Source organism: Bos taurus, chromosome 27 (genome assembly GCF_002263795.3).
Source record: "Bos taurus isolate L1 Dominette 01449 registration number 42190680 breed Hereford chromosome 27, ARS-UCD2.0, whole genome shotgun sequence".
Taxonomy (NCBI): domain Eukaryota; kingdom Metazoa; phylum Chordata; class Mammalia; order Artiodactyla; family Bovidae; genus Bos; species Bos taurus.
The window spans coordinates 14,992,586-15,007,982 of NC_037354.1; positions in this window are offsets into that span (position 1 = coordinate 14,992,586).

Genomic DNA, 15,397 nt, shown 5'->3' on the forward strand with positions numbered 1-15,397 from the left:
CAGCCACAAGTGCAGCGCACACCTGGCCTGCGAGCCTGCCCTTCCAGGGCAACACATACCAAACTTTAGCACAGTCTCTGTAAAATGGCCTGGCCATTTCAGCCCAGCGCAAGACATTGATAGTCGGGGTTGGTTGAGGCTATGTCAGACCTGCAGCTCACTTCCATCTTTTTCTCCAGCCAGCCCTGCTTCGGCCCTGCCTTTATAAGTCCCGATCCTTCATAAACATCCTACACCCCAATCTCCATCTCCATGTGGGCTTCCAGAGGACGCAACCTCCAGCACTCAGCAAGGGTCATGAAGCTGCTAAGTGGTGATGCTTCTAAGCACTATGAGATGCTGTTCCCAGATATAAAAACAAATACAGGACACTCTGAGAGTGATTGAACAAGGGCTGAAACTATTACTTGGAAAATCTGAAACTCTGCCTTTAATTTTTTGCTAGGTCGCTTCAGTCATGTCTAACTAAAGTCTTTGCGACCCTATATTGAGATAACATTTACATACCATAAAAATTCACCCTTCTCAAGTATACATGTGAATTGCTTTTAGCATATTTTCAAAGTCATGCAACCATCAACACTATCTAATTCGAGAACATTTCATCACCCCAAAAAGAAACCCTGTACCCTTGAGCAGTCACTCCCCATTTGTCTTCAGTTCTGGTCTTCCTGAACAATAATTAAACTATTCATCTCTTCATGCCAGTGATGAGAATTTTCTACCATCATCCAAGGTACAAACTTTCCTAATTTCACTCTCTTTCAAAGTACCAAAGTCATAAACATGTTCAAATTCTTGTTTGGTAATCTCACTCTTGGGAATTCTTTATTTTTCTTGGGGGGGGGGTGGGGAATTTATTCTTTAAAAAAAAAATTACAAAAAGATGGGGGGAAATCAGTTTGCATAGTTTATAAAACTGAAAAACTGAGAATAAGATTTGCTCATCAGGGGATTTTGTTAATTAAGTCATGGCTCATTAACGAAATGGAATATTATGCATCTGCTACAGACTAAATAGGAACAAGAAAAATGCCTGGTATAACATTCACCATAAAAGCAAAATATAAAATTGCATCTACAGCTATGTGAAATATGTACACGTGGATAAGGATCAAAAGGAAATGGACAAAAATGAAAACAGTTACTGAGACAGGATGTTAAATTATTTTCATTCTCCTGAGTTCCTTTATTATTGTCCAAAGGTGATGGTTGCAGTGAATCAGACTTGGAGGAAAATATGCATGTAATCTACTCTCACCAGTGAGACTTCGAATTCAGAAGGGGAGGTAAGTACTGCATACAATTCTTGTTAAGAGCAAAGGTTTTGGAGTCACACGGACTTGGATTTTAATTCTGGCTCTGATACTTCTGAGATGTGACCTTGGACAATAATCTAACCTCTGTAAGACTCATTTCTCACGACTATTAACAGGCGCTCATAGCACATCAACCCAACAGGGCTGCTGTGAAGATGCAGTGAGACAGTCACTTCATATCTGTTCAGTCGCTACACTCATGTCCAACTCTCTGTAGACCGCCAGGCTCCTCTGTCCATGGGATTCTCCAGCCAAGAATACAGGAGTGAGTTGCCATGCCCTCCTCCAGGGGATCTTCCTGACCCAGGGATTGAACCCACATCTCCGTGTCTCCTGCATTGTGGCAAATTCTTTACTGCTGAGCTGCTGGGTGCCACTTAACAAATGGTAGCTGCTGCTGCTTTTGCTGCATAGGTAATGGTGGCAAGAGTGATGGCCATGGTACTGACAAGGGACAGGAGTCAGAGAACAGAGATTTTTGCTTATGAAAATATTCCTAACACTGGGAGACTTGAATGGCAGTGTTATTTTATACTGAACACACAGGCAGAGGACTTCTCATTATTTCTATCAAACTGATTTCTCCAATTCAGACCAAGGGAGTGTTGCTTCAAAGGAGAACTAGGGTTGCTGGCATCACCCTTTCTCAGCAGGAGACCCAGAAATCTGTACCAACAAGATGCTCATGGGTGTCCTGGTTGAAAATTTTACCAAAGAAAATCAAGTTCTACTGAATTGGTGTGACTCATTTTATTAATGAATACGGCACCTACTGACTATTCCCATTGCTGTGATTGTGGATATCGTCTTCATTACTAACAAAGAGCCAGTGTGGCGTATGAAGCAAGCCCCACCCTTGTCTGTCTTGTCTCCCGTTGTGGATGAGCTGTCCTCTTCTCCCAGGCCCAGGCCTCCCTCGCACACAGGATACCAGCCCAGACTTTCCTGCCCACTCAAGGGCTCTGGCAGGTCCTCTTACTCTTGCATCTGTTTGTTGTCTCTGCTCATCAGCGTCTAAACATGCTGTGGCATATCCCAGCTTCATAAAAGACCAAAATCCTCGCTTGATCTCATAACCTCTTCTAAGTTCGCTATTTCTTTCACCTGCCCATTACCCCCAAACTCCCTGAAAGAGAACAGCAGAAGGTTGCAAATTATTGAAGCTATAACCAGCACAGGCTTCCCAGGTGGCTCAGGAGTAAAGAATCTTCCTACCAACGCAGAAGACGCAGGAGATGCAGGTTCAGTCCCTGGGTGGGGAAGATCCACTGGAGTAGGAATGCAACCCACTTTAGGATTCTTGCTTGGAAATTCCATGGACAGAGGAGCTTGGTGGGCGACAGTCCATGGGGCTGCAGAGAGTCGGACACAACTGAGTGACCGAGCACACAATATACCTAGCAGACAGTAAAGTCTATGTATTTCCTATGTACAATTTAATGATGTACAGTGGGCGTATGATGTACCCACGAAACTCTCACCACACTGAAGATAATAAACATACCACCCTATCCCTTCCCTCCCATCCCTGACTCCCCAGGCAACCACTGATTTGCTTTCTGTCACTTTGTGTTCATTTGCCAGAATTTTCATAAATGAAATCATTCAATAGGTACTCTTTTCTGTCTGTCTTCTTGTATGTACCACAATATTTGTGAGATTCATCCATGTTGCAGCATGTACAAACGTTTCTATCCTTTTTATTGCTGAATATCATTTATTTGTACACCAGTTTGATTACTCATTTACCTGTTGATAGACACTAGCATTATTTCCAATCTGGGGCTATTATAAGTAAAGCTGCCATAAACAATGATGTACAAGTCTTTGTATAGAAATACGCTTTCATTTATCCTGGGTAAATATCTAGAATGGAATGTCTGGTCCAAACCAAATGCAAAATCGTTTCCAGGGTGTTTGTACAATTTCACATTCCCACCAGCAACAGAGCAGAGTTCCACATCCTAATCATCACTTGGGATGTAGTCAGATTTTATTGTTTTTTTTTTTTTTTTTTTTTTTTACCATTCCAACAGTTGTGGTTTCTTATTATGGTTTTAATTTGCATTTTTCTACTGACTAATGAAATTGAGCATCTTTTCATGTGCTTATTTGCCATCCAGAAACATTTTTTGGTGAAGTTTAGTTCAGTTGCTCAGTCGTGTCCAACTTTTTTTTTTTGGTGAAGCATCTAGTCAAATCTTTGCCCATTTTTAAAATTGTTTTCTTATTGTTGAGTTCTGAGAGGTTTTTTTTTTTATCCTGGATGTATATTCTTTATTGGATGCAATTTACAAATTTTTAACCCAGTCTTTTCATTCTCTTGACAGCGTGGGTTTTTTTGGAAAGGATTTCTTAGAAAGTTTATTTAAAAAAATACATTTATCGTTTTTTTGTTGTTTTTTTTTTCATGTGGAAGGTGGTTCTGAGGTGCCTACACTTGGATTTTTTTTTTAACTTTTTATTTTGAATTGGGGTATAGCTAATTAACAAATAATGTTGAGACAGTTTCAGGTGAACAGTGAAGGGACCCAGCCATACCTATTCATGTATCCATTCTCCCCAAACTCCCTTCCCACCCAGGTGACCATACAACACAGAACAGAGTTCTATGTGCTATATAGTAGGTCCTTGTCAGCTATCCATTTAAAACATAGCAGGGTGTACATGTCCATCCCAAACTCCCCAACGATCCCTTCTCCCTTAACAGTGTCTTTTAAGAGCAGAAATTTTAATTTTGATGTGGACAATTTATCAATTTTTATGCATAGTTCTTTTGGTGTTGTAGCTAAGAAATCTGTGCCAAATTCAACGTCATAGATGTTTATCCTATGTTTTCTTCTAGTAGATTCACAGTTTTAGGTTTCACATTTGTCTATAATCCATTTGAGTTGATTTTGTATATTGTGTGAGATATTTAGATTAGTGAAGGACAGGGAAGCGTGGCGTGCTGCAGTCCATGGGGTTGCAAAGTTATAAACAAATGAGCAACTGAACATTTAGATTGAAGTCATTTTTCTTGCTTGCTTTTTTTTGCATCTAATTGCAGCACTATTGGGTAGAAAGACCACTCTTTCTTCACAGCATTCCCTTTTACACCTTTGTTAAAATCAATTGTCCATATGTATTTAGAAATACTTCTGGTATCTTCATTCTGCTCTGTTATCAATTTGTCTGTGTCTATGACAGGGACTTCTCTGACTGTCCAGTGGTTAAGACCTTTAGACCACTGCCTTCCAAGGCAGGGGTTACAGGTTCAATCCCTGGTCAGGAGCTAAGTAAGATCCCATGTGCCTTGTGGCCAAAAAACCAAAACATAAAACAGAAGCAGTATTGTATCAATCCTTCTTAATTTGACATTGAATTAAAGTGACATTTAATTACCCTTAATTTGAAAATAATACATGTGAAAGAACTGTTTTGATTCTTTATTATAAACATGTCGAAAACAAAATACACAGAAAAGCAAGGAGGAGCTCCATTTAAATCCATTTCTTTTCATTTGGGAAACAGCACAGAACGATGATCCCTTTTTGTCCCACCCCTAACATTTAGACAAGAAATTATTTTATAATCTTGAAGGAAGGTCAAGGTGACCCTTGTTCCCCACCAAAGTCAGCCATCCCAAATTGGATGATACTCAAAAATAAATGTTACTCCAAATTCCATAGTCTTCCCTATGTGAAGAAATGACCTGGGGTTAAAAAAAGAACTGCTGAAAGAATCTATCATTCTTAAACACTTTCGTTTATTTCTTATAACAAGTGAGCAAAGCAGAAATCAAGAAACAAAACACAGCTCAGAATGCTGCAGCCAACTGTCTATTTTTTCACAATCTGCCCACTCCTTAAACAAACATGAAACGTTATAACTAGCTGTAGTCAGATACTACGGGAAGCAAAAAGACCAGAAGAAAAACCTCAAACATCCGGCCTTCATCTGTCTTCTGCATGAAATCTACTTGGCTTGTGACTGTAAATGTTTCCCTCTTAAGAAGTTAAAATCAGACATGATGTCATAGAATGACCAGGTCCACACTATATTTTTCAAAATTAGTATTTTTCTGATGAACACACAACCCACATATCATAAAAACTATTATGTTTTATCAGAGGGGATCAAAACTAGAAATTGTTTGTATAATATCAATAGGTAATCAACAAGATGTGTATTGGTTTCAACGTGTGTATTTCCTTGTATCTTTTTAAAAAATGCTTGTAGCTGTATGTGGTAATAATTACCGTGGAGTTGGGTCAGGGTAGATATAAAGCTTTTTTGGAATCTAGCATTTCTCTTGTTGCCCAAAGCAACGACCTCAGGGGAAAACAAAAGAACCCTGGTGAGAAAACATCTCAGTTAAAATGTACATTTTTCTCTCAAGTGTTGGTAGGAAGCAAGTGAATGGGGCCTCTGACCTGGAACCAATTAACCCTGCAGTTAAAATGGCAGCTTGGGGCAAAATGAAGGGTTTGGTGTCAATTAATCTGTTTTCTGGACTACATACACTACAAGATGTTCATCCTGTTTTAAAAAAAATTAAAGGACCCTGACCTAAAATGTAATATGCCCCTTACTCTCTGCAGGACCCAAACTTGTATATTAATGTCACTTCAGACTTTAGCATCCCAAGCTTACAGGCCCTTAAGTCTTATACTTTTAGTCTACTTTAATGATTCTTATGAAGGTCCTTACTCTGATACTGAATGATAATGATGATATTAACAATAGCTATCTCTTACATGCTCACTGTGGCAGGTCCTAAGCTAAACCTATTTTAAGTTCCTCATTATTGGAACAACCCTGAGTGTGTGTTCAGCATCTCATATATGTGTATGCATTATACATACATGCATATGTACTCTATATGTACAGTATACACCCATATATGCACATATGGTAGATGCGCACACACACACACGCACACATAAGGTACACTAAGAGTTTTCTTTTAAAGAATTGGCTTCTGTAGTTGTGGGGGCTTAGCAAGTCTGAAATCTCTAAGGTGGGTTGGAAACTTGGGTGGGAACTGATGTTTCAGTCTTGAGGCAGAACTTCTATTTCAGCAAAACCTCAGTTTTGCTTTCAAGGCCTTTCAAATGTCTGGATGAGTCTCCCCCTCATACCCCCACCCATTATGGAGGGTTGACTCCCACACAACTTATAGATGTTAACCACAGCTCCAAAATAGCTTCCCAGCAACACCTAGATGAGTGTTGCTCATCTAAATAACCAAGTACTATAGTTCAGCCAAGTTGACACATAAAGCTGACCATCATATCCTGGAAAATCTTTGCTCAATATTGTGTTTTTATAACATTGAAAATCGTAGCCCTCCACACAGATAGCCTTACATACCTATCTTCCTCTTTTCTTACGTTGCCCTTAGCACCTATTATCTTGAACCCATCACTCTATATTTTATTAGTTTACTATCTTTCTGCCCCTTGTAGAATGTAAGCTCCACAGCACAGTGATGTGTGGGTTTTTCACCGATGTATCCTCAGCACCCCCACCAGTACCTAACACACAGTAGGCCCTCGAGAAATCTTTGTGAGTGACCAAAGCGAATATGAAGGTGGGCAGTCAGTAAATACTTGCAGAATAAATGGAGGGTCTCATCCTGAAGTATTCCTGAACAGACTCTTTGGAAGGGTGGAAGGACAGTGGATCGTAGGGGAGAAAAAGGAAGGATTTCAGAGTTCATATCCATGAGGTGGAAGAAGTAGTGAAGAAGCAGCATACACAGATCCAGTTTGCCTTCCCTTTGCCCTTTTACTTCGCTGTGTGACTTTGGGCAGATTATCTCATGTCTCTGGGTCTCAGTGTTTTCATCTGTAAACTGAGAATAACAATACTTAGTATACAGGGTTGTTCTGATCTTCCCAGGCAACTCAGTGGTAAAGAATCCACCTGGCAATGCAGGAGAAGCAGGAGATGCAGGTTCAATCCCTGGGTCAGAAAGATCCCCTGGAGAAGGAAACGGCAACCCACTCCAGTATTCTTGCCTGGAGAAACCCGTGGACAGAGGAGCCTGGACGGCTACAGTCCATGGGGTCGCAAAGCGTCAGACACAACTGAGTGCATGCACACCATAAACACACACACATACATACATACATCCTACTGGCTGTTTCTCTGGAGAACCCTGACTGATATATGGGGTAAGAGTGTTCCAGGCAGAGGGAAGGCAAGAGCAAAGGCCTCATATGTTGGACACCATGCTAGGCATCATGCAGACCAGTGTGAACAACACAGATGTGGCTCCTACCTTCCTTAAGCTCAGCGACAAGTCATAGATATTGCCAACTGACCCATCTGTCTCTCCCCGATTCTCAGCTCTTCCCAGACTCATTTGCTTTACTCTTCAGCCTTGACCCGTGGTCCCCAGTTTCAACTTTTAACTAGCATTCCTAGTTGCCCTGGCCTTTCATTACACTTGCCACATAACTATCATTACCAACTCACTTTGGGGTAATTATGGAGTTTAAGAACTATGTTCACATACTTTAACTTGCCTTCACAAAAACATATGGGGAGGAAAGGAAAATTCATCTTTATTTCACAGACTAGGAGACTGAGATTCAAAGAGGCAAACTAACCTGGATGAAATTACAGTTAATAAATACCAGAGCTGGGAATCCAGCTTTCTCCTCAAGAACACATTTTTTAAAAACGCACTTTATGGTTACTTGTAATTGTTCACCTCCCACCCACCATTCACTCTTCAACCCATTTCTCTCTGATATTCCCCACTCTTGAACTGGAACGTTTCTGTTTCCAGCGGGGGGTTGGGGGGGGGGTGGAGGCTGTAGTTTCCCACGCATTACATTTATTGTCATATTACATTTATTAATTATATATATTAAAATTGTTAGTCAAGTGATTACTTAGGAGACTTCCTATTCGCTTTAAATACAGGCATTCCTCCACGCTTCTGTTTTCAGAGCACAGTAACAATCAGGAGTTGAAATATTACGAAAATAGAAATCCCAGGCCCAACCAAAACAAACTACAAAACTATAGGAACAATCTATCAAGAAGCGCGCGTGGATTACTAGGGTAAAAATATCTGACTTGAAGTCTCCTCTGGAGTCTTCTAATTTCCCGCGAAAATATAAAGATTGAAAAAAACAATCCATCACTCCAAGAAAACCCAGGATTGTCAGCCTCTCCCACGCCCTCGGAGCGATGTCGGACAGCTTCAAGGAACAGCTGATGGCGAGGACCAACGCAGGCCGCGACCACCTGTGCAGGTGCCTGAAAGACTCTTCTCCCAGTTGAGAAGTCAAGCCCGTGCACACCACAAATCCAGGCAGCCGCGCACCAGTACACTTCGCTGTAGATCAGCAAAGGTTTTGTGTGATCGAAAAAAATAAGCGGCGCCCAACAGCTTCCCACGCAGCCCACAAACTCCACCCATCTTTAACTTTTCTTGGACTCGCGGAGCCACTGTTGCTCAGGACACGCCCCGGCAGGAAGTAGAGCGGCGAGAGCGGCAGCACGATGCATCCTGGGAGTTGTAGTCTGCGCTCAGAATGCGCAGGCGCACGGGTAGAGGCGGGGCCCCCAGGAGCAGAGCCCCACGGGAACTGTAGTTTCTCTTGCATTACACAGAACGTGTTAGAAGGTCTGCTAAGTCGCTTCAGTCGTGTCCGACTCTGTGCGACCCCATAGACGGAAGCCCACCAGGCTCCCCTGTCCCTGGGATTCTCCAGGCAAGAACACTGGAGTGGGTTGCCATTTCCTTCTCCAATGCATGAAAGTGAAAAGTGAAAGGGAAGTCACTCAGTCGTGTCCGACTCTTCGCGACCCCACGCACTGTAGCCTACTAGGCTCCTCCATCCATGGGATTTTCCAGGCAAGAGTACTGGAGTGGGTTGCCGTTGCCTTCTCCGGGTTAGAAGGTCAGACGCATGCAGTTCTGAGAGTTCTCAGTTCAGTTAGCGGTGATGGTTTCAACGAATGTCTGAAGGACAGGGCAACCTGGTTTGGGAACTGTGAGTGCCGTCTTCTGTTCGACAGTAGATCTGAGATGGGTTGAGATATCCCTCAAGTGAACTGTGTGAGCCGAAGGACAAACCACGAAATCTGCAAACGGGATTATGGAGCTGTGAGAAAATACTGTAGAATTAATTCAAATTAGTCCGAAAGACTCAGAGAAAGAACGGACTTCAATATCATTCACCTCATGAATCAGAACATTTTTGAGAAATTCTGGCCCCTTTGAAAAAGAATACCAAAAAATTATATGTACGACATGCAGGTTAATGGAAATATGGCACTATCTGGAAGAATGTTAAGTTCATTTTTTTGGATGAGGGTTTTTTGTTTGTTTGTTCTTTTGCACTTCTGTATATTTTCTGAATTGTTTACCAGAGATCAGTATTCCCTTTTGATATAAAATATGAAGAAAAGTATACAAAACAATTTTAAACCTCCTGGAATCTATACCTTGGAGTTTTGTCTTACTTACCTTAGTTAGGTTCTTCTTTCCTTCCTTCCTTCCTCTTTTGCTTCCCTCTTTATTTTCTTCATTCTGAAAGAAAAAATTTGCTGGGGATAGAGGGAGATTCTACAAATAGAGATGTCCTTTATGTAGTCCTCTGTAATGCAGAGAAATACACACACGTTCTGAAGAGTTTTTATGTATATATCTGTGTAAATATCTACATACACGCGTGTGTATATTGTATGTTTTTCAGATAATGGTGTCATACATCCTGTATGATATAATTATTTAATTTGCATTTCTGCCTACTCTGTATCCTGTTTTTTTAGATATATTGTAAAACCCAATACATACAGATCTAATTCATTTTTTTACTTCCATAAGAACATATACTCATATTTGCTTATTTTTCCTTAATAAAGTTATGCCACTTAAAAAATTTTTTTTGGCTGCCCCTCTCAACCTGCAGGATCCTAGTTCCCTGGATTGAACCCACATCCCCTGCAGTGCAAGCGCAGTCTTAACCACTGTACCACCAGGGTAGTCCCCGAGCCATGACATATTTTAAAGTGTATGTTTAACTGTGGTGTTGGAGAAGACTCTTGAGAGTCCCTTAGACTGCAAGGAGATCCAATCAGTCCATCCTAAGGGAGATCAGTCCTAGGTGTTCATTGGAAAGACTGATGTTGAAGCTGAAACTCCAATACTTTGGCCACCTGATGCAAAGAGCTGACTCATTTGAAGAGACCCTGATGCTGGGAAAGATTGAGGGCAGGAGGAGAAGGGGACAACAGAGGATGAGATGGTGGGATGGCATCACTGACTTGATGGACATGGGTTTGAGTGACCTCTGGGAGCTGGTGATGGACAGGGAGGCCTGGCGTGCTGCGATTCATGGGGTCGCTAAGAGTTGGACACGACTGAGTGACTGAACCGAACTGAACTTTATAAGAAATTGACTATTAATATGGATCAATAAGCCAGCTCCCAAACGTACAAAACAATATCTATGAAAGGTATCAGTGCCTTTTTTAACCCTTTTGTGAACTTGCCATTAGGATTGTTGTAGGACATTTGGGAGATGACTTACTGATCCATATTAAAAGAGAAGTTTTTTCCTTCTTTGCCGTCCTATATGTGTTGATGTTTCCTAGTATTTCCTCCTTGGACTTCTTCTCTTGCTACTGTTTGTTCTCCTCTTGGACAGTTTCAGCCACTCCCTTGGATTTTGCTAACCACTCACGAACCTTACTCAATAGCTCCAACCCTGATTTTCTTGTGTGTGTATCCACCTACTTACAGAATACCTATCTCCATATTTCTACAGCCTTGCCCAATTTATTCAACATACCTAGCTAACAATATGACCATCACCCCTGCATTCCTCTCTGTGACTGACCTCAGTCATGAAAACCAGTCATCCAAGCCAATCATCCAGGAAATTTCCTAAGCTTCTGTCCTTCACAATTCATTCATTAAGTTCTACAAATTCCACTGATTAAATAGGCCTTGCTATTCTCCCTCCTTTTCATTTTCCCACTGTTATTACCTTCGCTCAGAACCTTGCCTATAATACTGCATGCGTGCATGCATGCTAAGTCTCTTCAGTCGTGTCCAACTCTTTGTGATCCTATGGACTGTAGCCTATCAGGATCCTCTGTCCATGGGATTCTCCAGGCAAGAATACTGGAATAGGTTGCCATGCCCTCCTTCAGGGGATCTTCCCAACCTAGTGATTGAACCTGCATCTCCTGTGTCTCCTGCATCGGCAGGCAGGTTCTTTACCACTAGTGCCACTAACCTATTTATTGACTTCTCTGATCTGTACCACCTCAAATCCTTGCCCACGTGTGACCCTGTGTCTCCACTTTCCTCTTCCAGTCATCCCTACCTCATTCCCTTTGTCCCAGTTGCACTAAACTATTAGCAGTAATTTGGACAAATTATGTGGTACATCACATTACATTCCATGTACAGTATGTGCTGGCTAAGGGGTAAGATTATAAATCATAGAATTTGGATCAGTTCAGTTCAGCTGCTCAGTCATGTCCAACTTGTTGGCTCCTCTGTCCATATGATTCTCCAGGCAAGAATACTGGAGTGGGTTGCCATTCCCTTCTCCAGGGATCTTCCCAACCCAGGTCTCCTGCATTGCTGGCAGATTCTTTATCATCTGAGCCACCAGGGAAGTCCTTAATCCAATAATACTGGTGGCCTTATAAGGAGAGGAGAAGAGGCACAGAGACAGACACCCAGGGAGAATGCCAGCGACCACAGAGGTTCAGGTTGGAAAGATGCTTCTACCAGCCAAAGAATGCCAAGGATTGACAGCCAGCACTGGAAGCTGTGAAGAGGCAGAGAAGAATTCTGCCCAGAATCTCAGGGCACAGAGCCCAAGATGACACCTTGATTTCAGACTTCTGGCCTCCAGAGGTCTAAGAGAATACAGTATGCTTAAATTGCTGATAATATCTTTATTGTATTAATTATTTGCATTTTTATACCAGTTAAGAAAATAATTCATACTAAATAGTAAATAACTAATAAACACATAAAATAATAATAGTTAACTCTGAATTATGGTACTTTGTGTAACTTTTTTAAAGCAGCCCTAGGGACCAAATAACACTTGCTATGAATACTTCTCTCATGGCCAGCTGATGTGACTTTGCTGAATGCAGAGTCAGAAGGGCTGTACACAACCAGTGGTCATGAGCTAGTATAAGCTGTACCATTGAACTTCTGACTTTGGGCTCATCTAAGACAGACTTTACTTTCTTGGGCTGCAAAATCGCCTCAGATGGTGACTGCAGCCAAGAAATTAAAAGACGCTTGTTCCTTGGAAGAAAAGCTGTGACAAACCTAGACAGCAGTCCACCTAGACAGCTTATGAAAAAGCAGAAACATTACTCTGTCAATAAAGGTCCGTCTTGTCAAAGCTATGGTTTTTCCTGTAGTCATGTATGGATGTGAGATTTGGACCATAAAGAAGGTTGAACACCGAAAAATTGATGCTTTTGAACTGTAGTGTTGGAGAAGACTCTTGAGAGTCCCTTGGACTGCAAGGAGATCCAGCTAGTCCATCCTAAAGGAGATCAGTCCTAGGTGTTCATTGGAAGGACTGATGTTGAAGCTGAAACTCCAATACTTTGGCCACCTGACACGAAGAGCTGACTCATTTGAAGAGACCCTGATGCTGGGAAAGATTGAGGGCAGGAGGAGAAGGGGACGACAGAGGATGAGATGGTGGGATGGCATCACCAACTCAATGGATATGGGTTTGGGTGAACTCTGGGAGCTGGTGATGGACAGGGAGGCCTGGCGTGCTGCGGTTCATGGGATTGCAAAGGGTCAGACACAACTGAGTGACTGAACAACAGTAACAATAGCCATAAGAAAGTTCAAAGCGTGTTCAGGGAAGAATTTGACATGGGTTCAAGCAAGAACTTTCAATATAGAAGTATCATCTGTGGACATTGTCTTGTGTTGTATGCACTTTATCTTTTAAAATCTCAATGTTGAGTTCAAGACGTTCATTAACCTATTTCACTTCCAGGCAAGCAAGCAAGGACGTGAATGTGAAAATACCTGAGAGTATTCAAATCTCAATGACGACATGAGAAAATATATGTCAAATTACTCAGTTTAATCTAATTCCTGTGTTCATTTTTTTTCTTTTGGGGTTATTTTTTGGGGGATGGGGATGTATAATTAATTTTCTTTCATTTGTTATTCTGACTGTTTTGGTTAAGAGAGGTTTTAAATTGCTCAGCACTAAAAGATCCTGGATCAAGAGGCCAACACGCCTACAGGAGTGTTAGAAATTTGTCACAAAAACGTACTTATCAACTTCTCAGTGAATTTGATAGATAAGAAGATGACATTTGCTCAGTGACAGCATGTGTGACAGAACTAAATGAGAAGAAGATGAAAACCACTTTACAGTAACTTCTGACATTGCCATCAACATTAAAAATGCTGAGATTTACAGAAACTCCTTCCAAGGTCAAGGTCCAGAGGAGGAGCTGTGTGAGCCTGAACAGAAGAACCAATGATTAGCACTCAAGATGCAAAACAAGAGCAACTTTGACTTCACAAAGGACCGCATTCCTGGCTGCCATTTCCTCGTGTGGATTCCTGGTTGCAGCAAGGTGATAAGCAACCAGAGAATCCTTCCACTTCATGTGTGACTGAGCCCCTCCTTGTAGAACATATTAGATGTACTTTGATGTTTTTTTAAAGAAAATACCCATCTCCAACTAGCATAGGTTCCTGGGAAAGAAAGCAAAAGAGGCAGAGAGAAGGAAGAGAGGCAGGAAGGAGGGGAGAGAGAGCAAGAAAGGAAGGAACAGAGGAAGGAAGGAAAAAAAAGATGGCTTGGCTTATGCAAAAAGATTTCTCCAGAGAGCTTGAAATAGGAATGACCAAAGAAAGCAACTTTCTGGCATGATAGAGCCCATTGGTGGCCGTTGGAAAGAATCTAAATTTGAAATCTATGTCCGTTGAGTCTTAGATATCCTCCTTTGCCCTTTGTATTTCAAATAACTTTCAAAATAAAATCTTCTTTTAGCAAAAGAAAAAAAGATCTCACTACCACCTTGCCATATTTGTTGTTCATGTCTGACTCTTTGCAACCCCATGGACAGCAGCATGCCAGGTTCCTCTGTCCCTCTCTAACTCCTCGAGTTTGCCCAGGTTCGGGCATATCTATATAGCCTTGCCATTTACAGAATCATGCAAACCTTTATAATCAGGTGTTTTTACAGAACAGTCTGATGAGGGAACTAGAAGCCTGAGTATTTAGGACTCAGGTTTTAACCATGTTGTACTTCAGTTTTCTCCTTTATAAAATGATAGGGTTGTACTATGTAAGTAATTCTCAATTATCTTATATTTCAAGTTCACTAATCATTCTATTCCAGAGATTTCTTCCCACCCTGTCCTGGTACTTGGTGCCCCCAGGCCAAAAGAAATACCTAAACACTTGTCTTTATCAAGTAGTGAGGTCTAAACAGCTTAGTAGTACTTTCTGTGGTATCCAACAGATGTCTCTGGCCCTCAGAAACTTAAAATAACCCACGGTGCCTCTGTAGGTTCGCTTGTCACCCCAAAGTGCTTCAGTACACAATTTAAGAATCATAGTTCTAATCAAAGAAACTTAGTTCTACTCTGATAGAAATTTAAGTCTTTTTTTAGAGAAAAAATGCTTGGATCATAGTTCCTTACACAAGTTTTATACACGTGACCATTACAGTGGCACTTACTGAAGGTATATTTTATTTTATTTTTTTGAAGGTATATTTTAATGTCAAAGTTTTAAAACACAGATAATTTTGTTAGTAAGATGAAACATAAAATTGCTGCTGGGAATATAGTTTACGGTATCATCATAAAACACAAAATAAATTCTGGTAATACTACTAGAATTATAGATCTAATACATAAAAATTATTTCATTAGAAATGAAATGCTTAGGACTTCTCTGGTGGTCCAGCAGTTAAGAGTCCGCGCTCCCATTGCAGGGGGCCTGGGTTCGATCCCTGGTCAGGGTTTTAGTCCCACGTGCCGTAGCTAAGACCCAGTGCAGCCAATTAAATAAATATGTCTTTTCAAAAGAAATTAAATGATA